The sequence below is a fragment of the Adiantum capillus-veneris genome, chromosome 26 (assembly GCF_014529385.1).
Source record: "Adiantum capillus-veneris isolate H3 chromosome 26, ASM1452938v2, whole genome shotgun sequence".
NCBI lineage: Eukaryota > Viridiplantae > Streptophyta > Polypodiopsida > Polypodiales > Pteridaceae > Adiantum > Adiantum capillus-veneris.
Window position 1 is genome coordinate 103721479 of NC_140956.1, and position 9107 is coordinate 103730585.

The following is a 9107-nucleotide window of genomic DNA, read 5'->3' on the forward strand; positions in this document are numbered from 1 at the left end:
AAACAATTTACCTGACTCTTAGGAGACTACTCTTGAAAGAATACATACGAGAGGGAGTGTTTTGGGGTGTAGCCTCTCAGCTCTAGAAAGCCCAAGGAGAGTCTGTGAGAGACTTTATTAGTCGCTTGAAGCATTTGAATTCTTGTTGTAATCCAAATGAGTGCTTCAATAATAATCAGTTGCTTGATAGATTCATTAGGGGATTATGACATGAGGATATCTACAATGGCCTAGTCATTAGAGGTATCACCACTTGGGAAGCAGTCACCACCAATGCTATTCAATTGGAGGATAATTTATTGATTCAAGGAGAAAGAGTGTCTGTTGAGTCTAAATCTACTAGCTTGCAAGCATCGGTGCATCAGCCAATGACCCTAAAGCCTATTGCTAAGGAGCCAAAGATATATGAGATGACTTTAGCAGATCTCACCAAGGCTATTCAAGAGAGTCTTACAGACAATCATGCTCTTCAAAACAATCATATGTATCCAAGAAGGGAGAAACAATGGTGCGCAGTATGCTATGGTCCGCATAGTACCAGTGAATGCCCTACTTTTAGAGTAAAATTCAATGGGAATTTCAATGCCTGTGGGAGGTATGGTCATCAAGCTAAGGATTGCATAGTATATAAGCACGTGATGGCCAATAGACCAACCTTAGCATGAAATGATACACCTCGAGTGCCTGCATTGATGCCAGCCCCACCTCTTGAATAAACGTCACAACACATGGTCCCCAGGGCCCAAAATGTTGTTCAAACAACACCCTTACCACCTCCAATGCTAGGACCGCAACCACCACATCCAAGAATCACTTATGTGAATCAAGTGGGTTGTGAGTCATCTATTGCTTGTTTGGAAGACCGTGAGGAAGAAATAGACCCTAATATTGCCTATGGGATCGATGCGCTTGAAGAAATTCCACAATACTACATGGAGGACTATTGGGGACAAGTCAAACATGTCTATCAAGTAGCTGTTCTTGGAGCAAGAGGCCAAAATATCAATTACACTGCCAAGAGACCATCTCTTCAATGCTATGAGTGTGGAGGTCCACATCGTTTGGCCAAGTGTCCTGTTAGGCTACAAAAGAACGCCACACTAATGCAAACCAATCAAGCGAGCACGTGTACAATTCCGATACTCATGTGTATCGGTGTGGCATAGATCATTTGATTGCCCAATGTTTGAATAATCCAAATGCACCGAAGATCACGCCATTAAACTTGATTGAGGTTATCGAGGAGCCATCACAAAGTACACCTGTAGTACGTAAACGTACTCACACAATCGATGCTCCAAAAACAAAATTATATTCTTGAAGAAAGAGACACGGCATCAATTTCCCAATCTCAGAAGAAGAAGAAAAAACGAAGGAAGAGATCGCAAAAAGTAGCGAAGTCAAACCCCAGTTCAAAGACCAACATAGGGACTGGTGACGACCTTGTATATATGAACGATGCTGAAGAGGATTTTGATTCAGGTGAAACCATGGAGACCAAAACGACCACTAAGATAGAAACCAACAAGGAAGATCGTCATGAGCCACAATGGCCAGGATCCAAGAAGAAGATAGGAACTTATCCAAACCCTACAGAGGAGATTGAGCGAGTCAAGCAATTAAGGAGTTTGGTAGAAGATACCCAAAGGGACCTAGAACCAGCACCTAGACAGATCCAGATTACAGACCCAGTGTTCCATACGCAACAACAACCTCACAAAGTCCATAGACCCCTAGCCATACCTAGTGTCATCCAAGAAGAAAGTGACTTAAAGTCATGGGAAAGTGGGCATACTCACGTCTTGTTCGAAAGAAAGTTTACAGAGGGACTACCTGACCCTATCAAAAAAATGGAGATCCCATCTTCCCTACGTCAAGGGACTAAAGCCCAAAAGGTGTCGTTAAATATTGCCAAGTTGATGGATTTCATGACTTTAGAAGTTAGAACCACCATCATGTCCAAACTATATGGAGACCCTGAGCTATTCTTAGCTCTTTGAGCTTTCCTCAATGGAGAACTGAAGCTTGGGCTACCACAATTTCAGATGCATGGAGCTAGAGAGATGCCAATAGAGGAGGAACACTTAGATCCACAACCCAACCTAGATGAGAACCCTGTTGTAGAAATACCTATTAACAAGTTGGGACAATACTTTGAGGGTGACGATGAATCCAATGCAACCATGCCAATCACTACCAAGGGATTAACTATGAAGGATCCTTGATGGTGGTGCTGGGGTTAGCATTGTGACTAAAAATTGATGGGAAACTATGGGAAGACCTCACCTTGGGACCACAACCATAGTAGTAAAGATGGCCAATGGGTCTATTGTTAAACCTATTGGGATGCTAGAAGATCTCAAGATCAAGGTCTTTGGACATAAAATAAGAATTACCTTCATTGTTATTGATTTCTCCAAACACACTATGGCATCTAAGATGATCTTAGGACGTCCTTTCATGAGGGAAGCAAAAATGGTGCATGACTGGTCTAAAAATCATGTCTACTTGCAGTGCCAAGATTCTGTCATTCGAGTGGATCGTGTAACTAGTCAAGCACATCCTCTAAGAAACAGGTTTATAATTGATCATACATATGATACCATAGTTCACTCGGCCCCATTGCATTATTGTTACACATGTAAAATGGACACTGATGTTGGGGAAGATTCTCCTTATATGGATGTACTACCTGGGATAACTGAGTTGGACAATGTGGATTGGGTCCACTTAGCAGCAACCATAGACACTTGGGGAAACGGGGGGATGACCTGGGTAACACCTAAGGGGGATGAAATGCCACCACTCGTATCCTTAAATATGCTAGAAGCAATGCATATAGCTTCTGATGACCTATAAGGTGAAGTTTTGACTGGCATTGGACTAGCGTCTCACAAGACTCTGGCCCACACGATTTGGGGTCAGAATCATCAATTGAAATTGACTCTGAGAATGAAGAATCTGAGCTAAATCTTAGTGCAAATGTGGGGACAAACCATTCAGGGCCCAGTGGTACCTTAGATGACAATATATCCAAGGGAGCAGAAGACACAAGTAGCGATTCATTGGTGACTCTTCACTAGAGATCGGCCGTAATAAAAAATAAAACAAGAAGAGTAAGAGATGTAAGAGGCGACGATATCGAGCAAATGTGCGTGCTAGAATAAATGAAAAGAAATCTATCGTAGAATGGCTTAATTATATAGGGGTATGTGATGCTCATTGGAACTGGTAGATAATTGGGGTGAATACCTTCAAAGCTTTATGTAGTGTAGTCCACAACCCATTGACATCGCACAACTAGAGGCTACAGAGAAGCCAAAGTTGAGCCATACCATAAGGATACGACAAAATCGAGAGTTAGCTCAACAAAAAAGGGAATCGGAAGTGAAATCACAGTCCACAAAACAAGAGGACCCCACAGACTTACACCTTGCACCTAAACATTTCAAATCCTACACCACAGAGGAATGTAAGATTGTGTATACAAAGGCTCAAAGAAAACCTATCGATGAAAGCAATGGAGTTTATGACGGTCCAACGATAGTTAAGGAAATAGAGTTAGTAGACCCACAAGAATAGTCCAAACCTATTTCCATTGCCCAAGGTCTGACAGAGACAGAGGAGTGTGTACTTAAAGAACTTCTCAAGGAATTCAAGGATATATTTGCTTGGACATATCATGATATGAAAGGTGTTCTACCTTCCGTGGTGCAACACAGAATCCCCACGAATAGCATGGCTAAACTAGTTCAGCAACGACCCTACCCAATGAATCCTAAATATGCAAAGATCGTTCAAGAAGAGATTGAAAAGCTTGTGAAATGTGGATTCATATACCCTATTGAGCACTCAGAATGGGTGTCTCCAATAGTGATTGTGCCAAAAAAGAATGGGAAACTCAGAGTGTGCGTGTATCTCAAGAAGGTCAATGTCGCCACTAGGAGAGACCATTACCCCTTGCCATATTCAGAACATGTGCTTGAAAGATTTGCAAGAAAGGAAGCTTATAGCTTTTTAGATGGGTACTCTGGCTACAATCAAATCACAACTGTGCTGAAGGACCAAGCTAAAACAGCCTTTATAATCGAATTTGGAGTGTTCGCATTTCATGTTATGGCTTTTGGCTTAACCAATGCCCTGCTACCTTTCAAAGATTAATGAACATTGCTTTTAGAGAATATTTGAGGGAGTTTTGCAAAGCTTTCTTAGATGACCTTTGTGTTTATTCCTCTTGAAAAGAACATTTATCATGCTTACAAAAAGTGTTTGAGAAGTGCAGATTGTATCTTTAAACCCTTTCAAATGCCAATTTTGGATTAAACATGGAGTCATTTTAAGGCATATAGTGTCCAAAAATGGGATTTCCATAGATGAGAGCAAAATTAAAGCCATTGTTGAATTGCCACCACCTACAAACTATAAAGGCGTTCAAAGGTTCATGGGCCATGTTGGTTATTATCGACGGTTTATTTTAAACTTTGCTGAGATAGCTCGTCCATTGTACAAACTTCTTATTGAGTTTCACTAGACCGTGGAGTGTGACCATGCTTATGAGTCATTGAAAAAGACCTTGACAAGCGCTCCTATTCTACGAGTGCCCGATTGGAATAATGTAGTTTTCCATGTGCATATTGATGCATCGAACTTTGCTATTGGGTGTGTTCTAGCTCAACCAGGAGAACATAAACTGAACTACCCCATTAGCTTTGCAAGTCGTCAATTGAATGATGCCAAGAGAAACTACACCACTATAGAGCAAGAAGGTTTAGCTATGATTTATGCAGTAAAGAAATTTTGCTACTACCTTCTTGCCAACAAGTTTGTTTTCTATGCGGATCATCAAGCCTTGTTGTATCTAGTAAATAAGCCTTGTTCCACGGGCAGAATTACACGATGGTTGTTAATTCTCCTCGAGTTTGATTTTACCCTTGTGGTGAGACTTGGTAAAAGACATGTCATGGCGGATCATTTGTCCCAATGGTGAAGCCCCTACTAGAGTCGATGATGAATTGCCTGATGCTTCCTTATTTCTAGTCGAGACCATGCCTGAATGGAGTGAGAAGATTGTGAACTTTCTAGTTAATGGTTTTCCACCCAAAGAGCTTCGTAAAAACATAGCTCAAAAACTGTTAAAAGAATGTGAACCTTATTCTCTCATTGCAGGAACTCTCTACAAGCGAGGGAAGGATGATATTCTTAGACGTTGTGCCTGTGAGGATGAGTATTTACACATACTGCAAGAAGCCCACATGGGTATGGCCGGAGGACATTTCTCAGGGAAACTAAGTGCTAGAAAGGTGTTGCAATCAAGCTATTGGTGGCCTACCTTATTCAAGGATGCATCACTTTTTGCCGAAGGATGTGATGAATGCCAACGTTACAAGATCACACAACGAAACGATAAGATGCCCTTACATCAAGTTAAAGTGACTCAACCATTTGAAAAACGGGGTTTGGACTTTGTAGGCCCAATTAGTCTGGCAGCTCGTAGCACTCAATCTCGATATTTTATCGTTGCCACTGACTATGTGACAAAGTGGGCGGAAACCAGGGCAACACGTAAGGCTGATGCAAGGTCAACTGCCAAGTTTCTCTTTGAGAATATTATTAAAAGGTTTGGTTGTCCCTTTGAGATTGTGAGTGACAATGGCACTCATTTTATAAATGGAGTTATTATCCACAAGCAAAAATGGCCAAGCTGAGAGTACCAACAAAACTCTCATCTCCATTTTGAGAAAAACAATTGAGGCTCATCGTATAGATTGGGATTTAAAGCTTACATCGGCTCTATGGGCTTATCATACTTCTTACAAAGTGGCTATTAATTGTACACCATTTAAAATGGTATATGGCCAAGAAGCAGTTATGCCATGGGAGTTTGTAATTCCTAGTGTGCGCGTAGCTTCGCAAGAAGGTTGGGATGGTAACCCTTTAGTTGAGCGCTTATATATCCTTGAGAGATTAGATGAAGAAAGACAATTGGTTGTGCAAAATGCACTTGTGGAGAAAGATAGAACAAAGAAATGGTTTGGTCGTCATCTAAAGAACAAAGATATCAATGTTGGTGATAAAGTCCTTATGTATGGAGTACGTAACGAAAAGAAAAAGTTGAAATATGCGAGAAAAGGACCATATAGAGCATGTGAAATCACCCCACAAGGTACCATTGGTGTGGAGACTCTTGATGGAATTGAAACCATTGGATTCCTCAATGGTAGAAAATTGAAAAGATATTATGATCCTTTAAGCCAAGAGGAGCTACGTGCCATCCATAAAAAAAAAGGCAGCCAAGGCACAAACAGTATTGAAGAAGATACAAGCTCAAGCTGAGGCTAAAGAGTGACAACAACGCATAAGATGCCAATGAGAGGCCAAGCTTGGAGCTACACATGCATTCCCCATTGAAACAGAGGATGATTGGTTGGACTCTGACACACCTCTACGATACCCTATTGAGCTAAATAGCACCTATGGGAGAGTACTATAAAACGCATTATTGGATACAGGAGCTCAACATAATTTGTTATCCTACGGAGTTTGGTGTCAGCTAGGAAAACCACCCCTATCCACAAGCACCATCCAAGTCAAAAGTGTCAATAAGAAGAAGACCACTGTTTTTGGAATCCTACATACTCTTGTTATTTTTGACAATGGAACTGTGGTTCAAAGATTTTTGGTCATGCATGTTGGTACTATGGAGGGTAATATAAACCTGGGGTGCAAACCTGGGGTGAATCAATGTCTGCAGTCAAATGTAATATCGATTGGGAGACCGAGAGTATCACGACGTAGAAACCAACTCATGGCCCTACGGCTCAAGGAATAACACCTGAAATCTCACCTCTTCATAACACAAAAAACAAAAAAATATTGCCAATCCAAAAAGTCATAACATCCTTGCCAATAGCACAACCCTCTAAAGCTTCAACTTCCATGGCTACGACAGACAGTGCTACATCAAAGGCTCCACGTGATCTGACCAAGGGTACATATCAATGGGTCCCCAAGGTATCGTCATTGTACCTCCCTATGGTTTAAGTTAATTCACAAAGGAAACCTTGAAGGAAGGCGTCCACTCAGGTTAAGAAGGTGAAAACCAAAGCATGTTGGATTCCCAAACAACTATTAGAAGCCCAAGGCTACTATGATGGAAATTATTGAATTTAGGTACCTAAACGTGAATCGTGTCCTTCCGTATCCACTACAAAATCATATGAGTCAAACCTTGTGATTCCAAAGGCGATGGAAGATTGTGGGAAGGGAAAGATCACAGAATGCTACACACCTATTCTGGAACTAGTTTGGGTTCCAAGGCAAAACCAATCTATTCGGCTTAGCTCAGGAAAGAAGGAGTTCCATGAAGCTTCTAGCTCCTCATGTAATGCATCCATAGAGGTAAAAGCTTCTACACAACCTCCACCTACCATAAGTAGCCTCCATGAAGCTACAAAAGATTCGACACCTCCCATTGTTCAATTATTACCCGATGCACTACTTCAAGTTCGTTCATGGGAGAGTACCTTACCACCCTTGCAACTCGATGAGGCACCCAAGGTAATAGAGGACTATTGGCTAAAATCTTCACCTATTACCAATTGGAATAACTGGTTCCAAAAGGTGATGACATCCTTTTAAAGTATGATCTACCCAAGGAAGGGGGGAGTCTTCATTCACGTCAGCCTATTGAATTATTTTCCTCTTACCCTTCTTTCCCTGACCCTTGAGTTTCCAATTTTAGGCATTGTATAAAATAGATATATAGTAACTAACCACCCTAGTTTTTTTTAAAAAAATAAAAAAATTTAGTAAAGAGCAAGAGCAAGAGCAATTAGCAAATGAGTGTGCACAATACTAGTCAAAATCATTGACCGAGACCTACACATGTCACATCCGGTACACTGAAACAAAAACCTATGTCATCAAACACCTTTGATCCTCATCACTCGAGTGATGGAGGGTAGGTAGTATTAGTATGATAGAAGTGTTTCTGTTTTAGAGTTTAGTGATTAGCAAAGTTCTTTTTTTCCACTGATGTGCCTCTGGAAGGTGGATGTTTGGTGGTGACTATTGTGCAGTTTGTGACTACATAAGGATGCCTTCGATAGACAATGACAATGGATGTTCACATGTTACAATGGATGTTCTCCATTATATCAGGTGTACTACTTCCTTCTATCTATGCTTTCCACAGTTACATGTTTGCATCTTGTCATTTGAGTTCTAAGAATGCATAAAATTTGAGAAGTTGTGACATTGCCAATTTAGATGTTATAATTTTTTCAAGTACCTTATTCTTCTCTTTGAGTTTGATCTATTAGTAGTTGGCTTTAAGAAGGTATCGGGACCTTAGGCTAAACTAGGCCACTTAATTGCTTACTTTAATTCCTAAATAGTCTATTAATTGTCGTAACTTTAGTAATGTTTTAGGCTATGAGGATATAATTCTCTCTAGCTTATTCCACTTAAGTTTGACTTGTGTTGTGGAAGTCCATGTGTTAAGCTGGTATTTGAGACCTCGAGTCCCCCAGCTGCTTGTAACAACTATGACAACAACAAAAAAGAGAAAAAAAAAGAAAAAGAGAAATCAAATAGCACAAACTTCCTTGTATTTTATGTTGATCACACTTAAGTGGTATAAGTGACAAGATCACTAGTCTTTAGACCCCGACAAGAATTCCTAGGGCCTCTTTAGTCGACATTGTTTAATTAACGTTGGTCAATCTAGTACTTACTTTAGCCCCAGCTCTTGTGTACTTCTCTTAGAGTCAACCTAATAGACCTTAACTCAATTGCATTTCATTCAGGTACTGTGCTTGTTCTAGTTTGCAATGTTATGATTCATGATTTTTTTTTTGCATTTCCTAGAATATCATGTTTGCATCTCACTTTATTGCACACCTGCACATGCTGCCTTTGAGCTTTCACAATGTTGTTTTTTTCTGCTACATGTACTCCTATCATGGATCCCCATGCTGCATTGTTATATTCCGATGGCAAAACCTACATCAGGAAGGGGGGCATGTTAACCACCGGCGTTCACTTCTAGTAATCATGGGCCGGGCTTGTTGGTCCAATAGGAAAAGGGTAAGATTTGTAATGTAAAT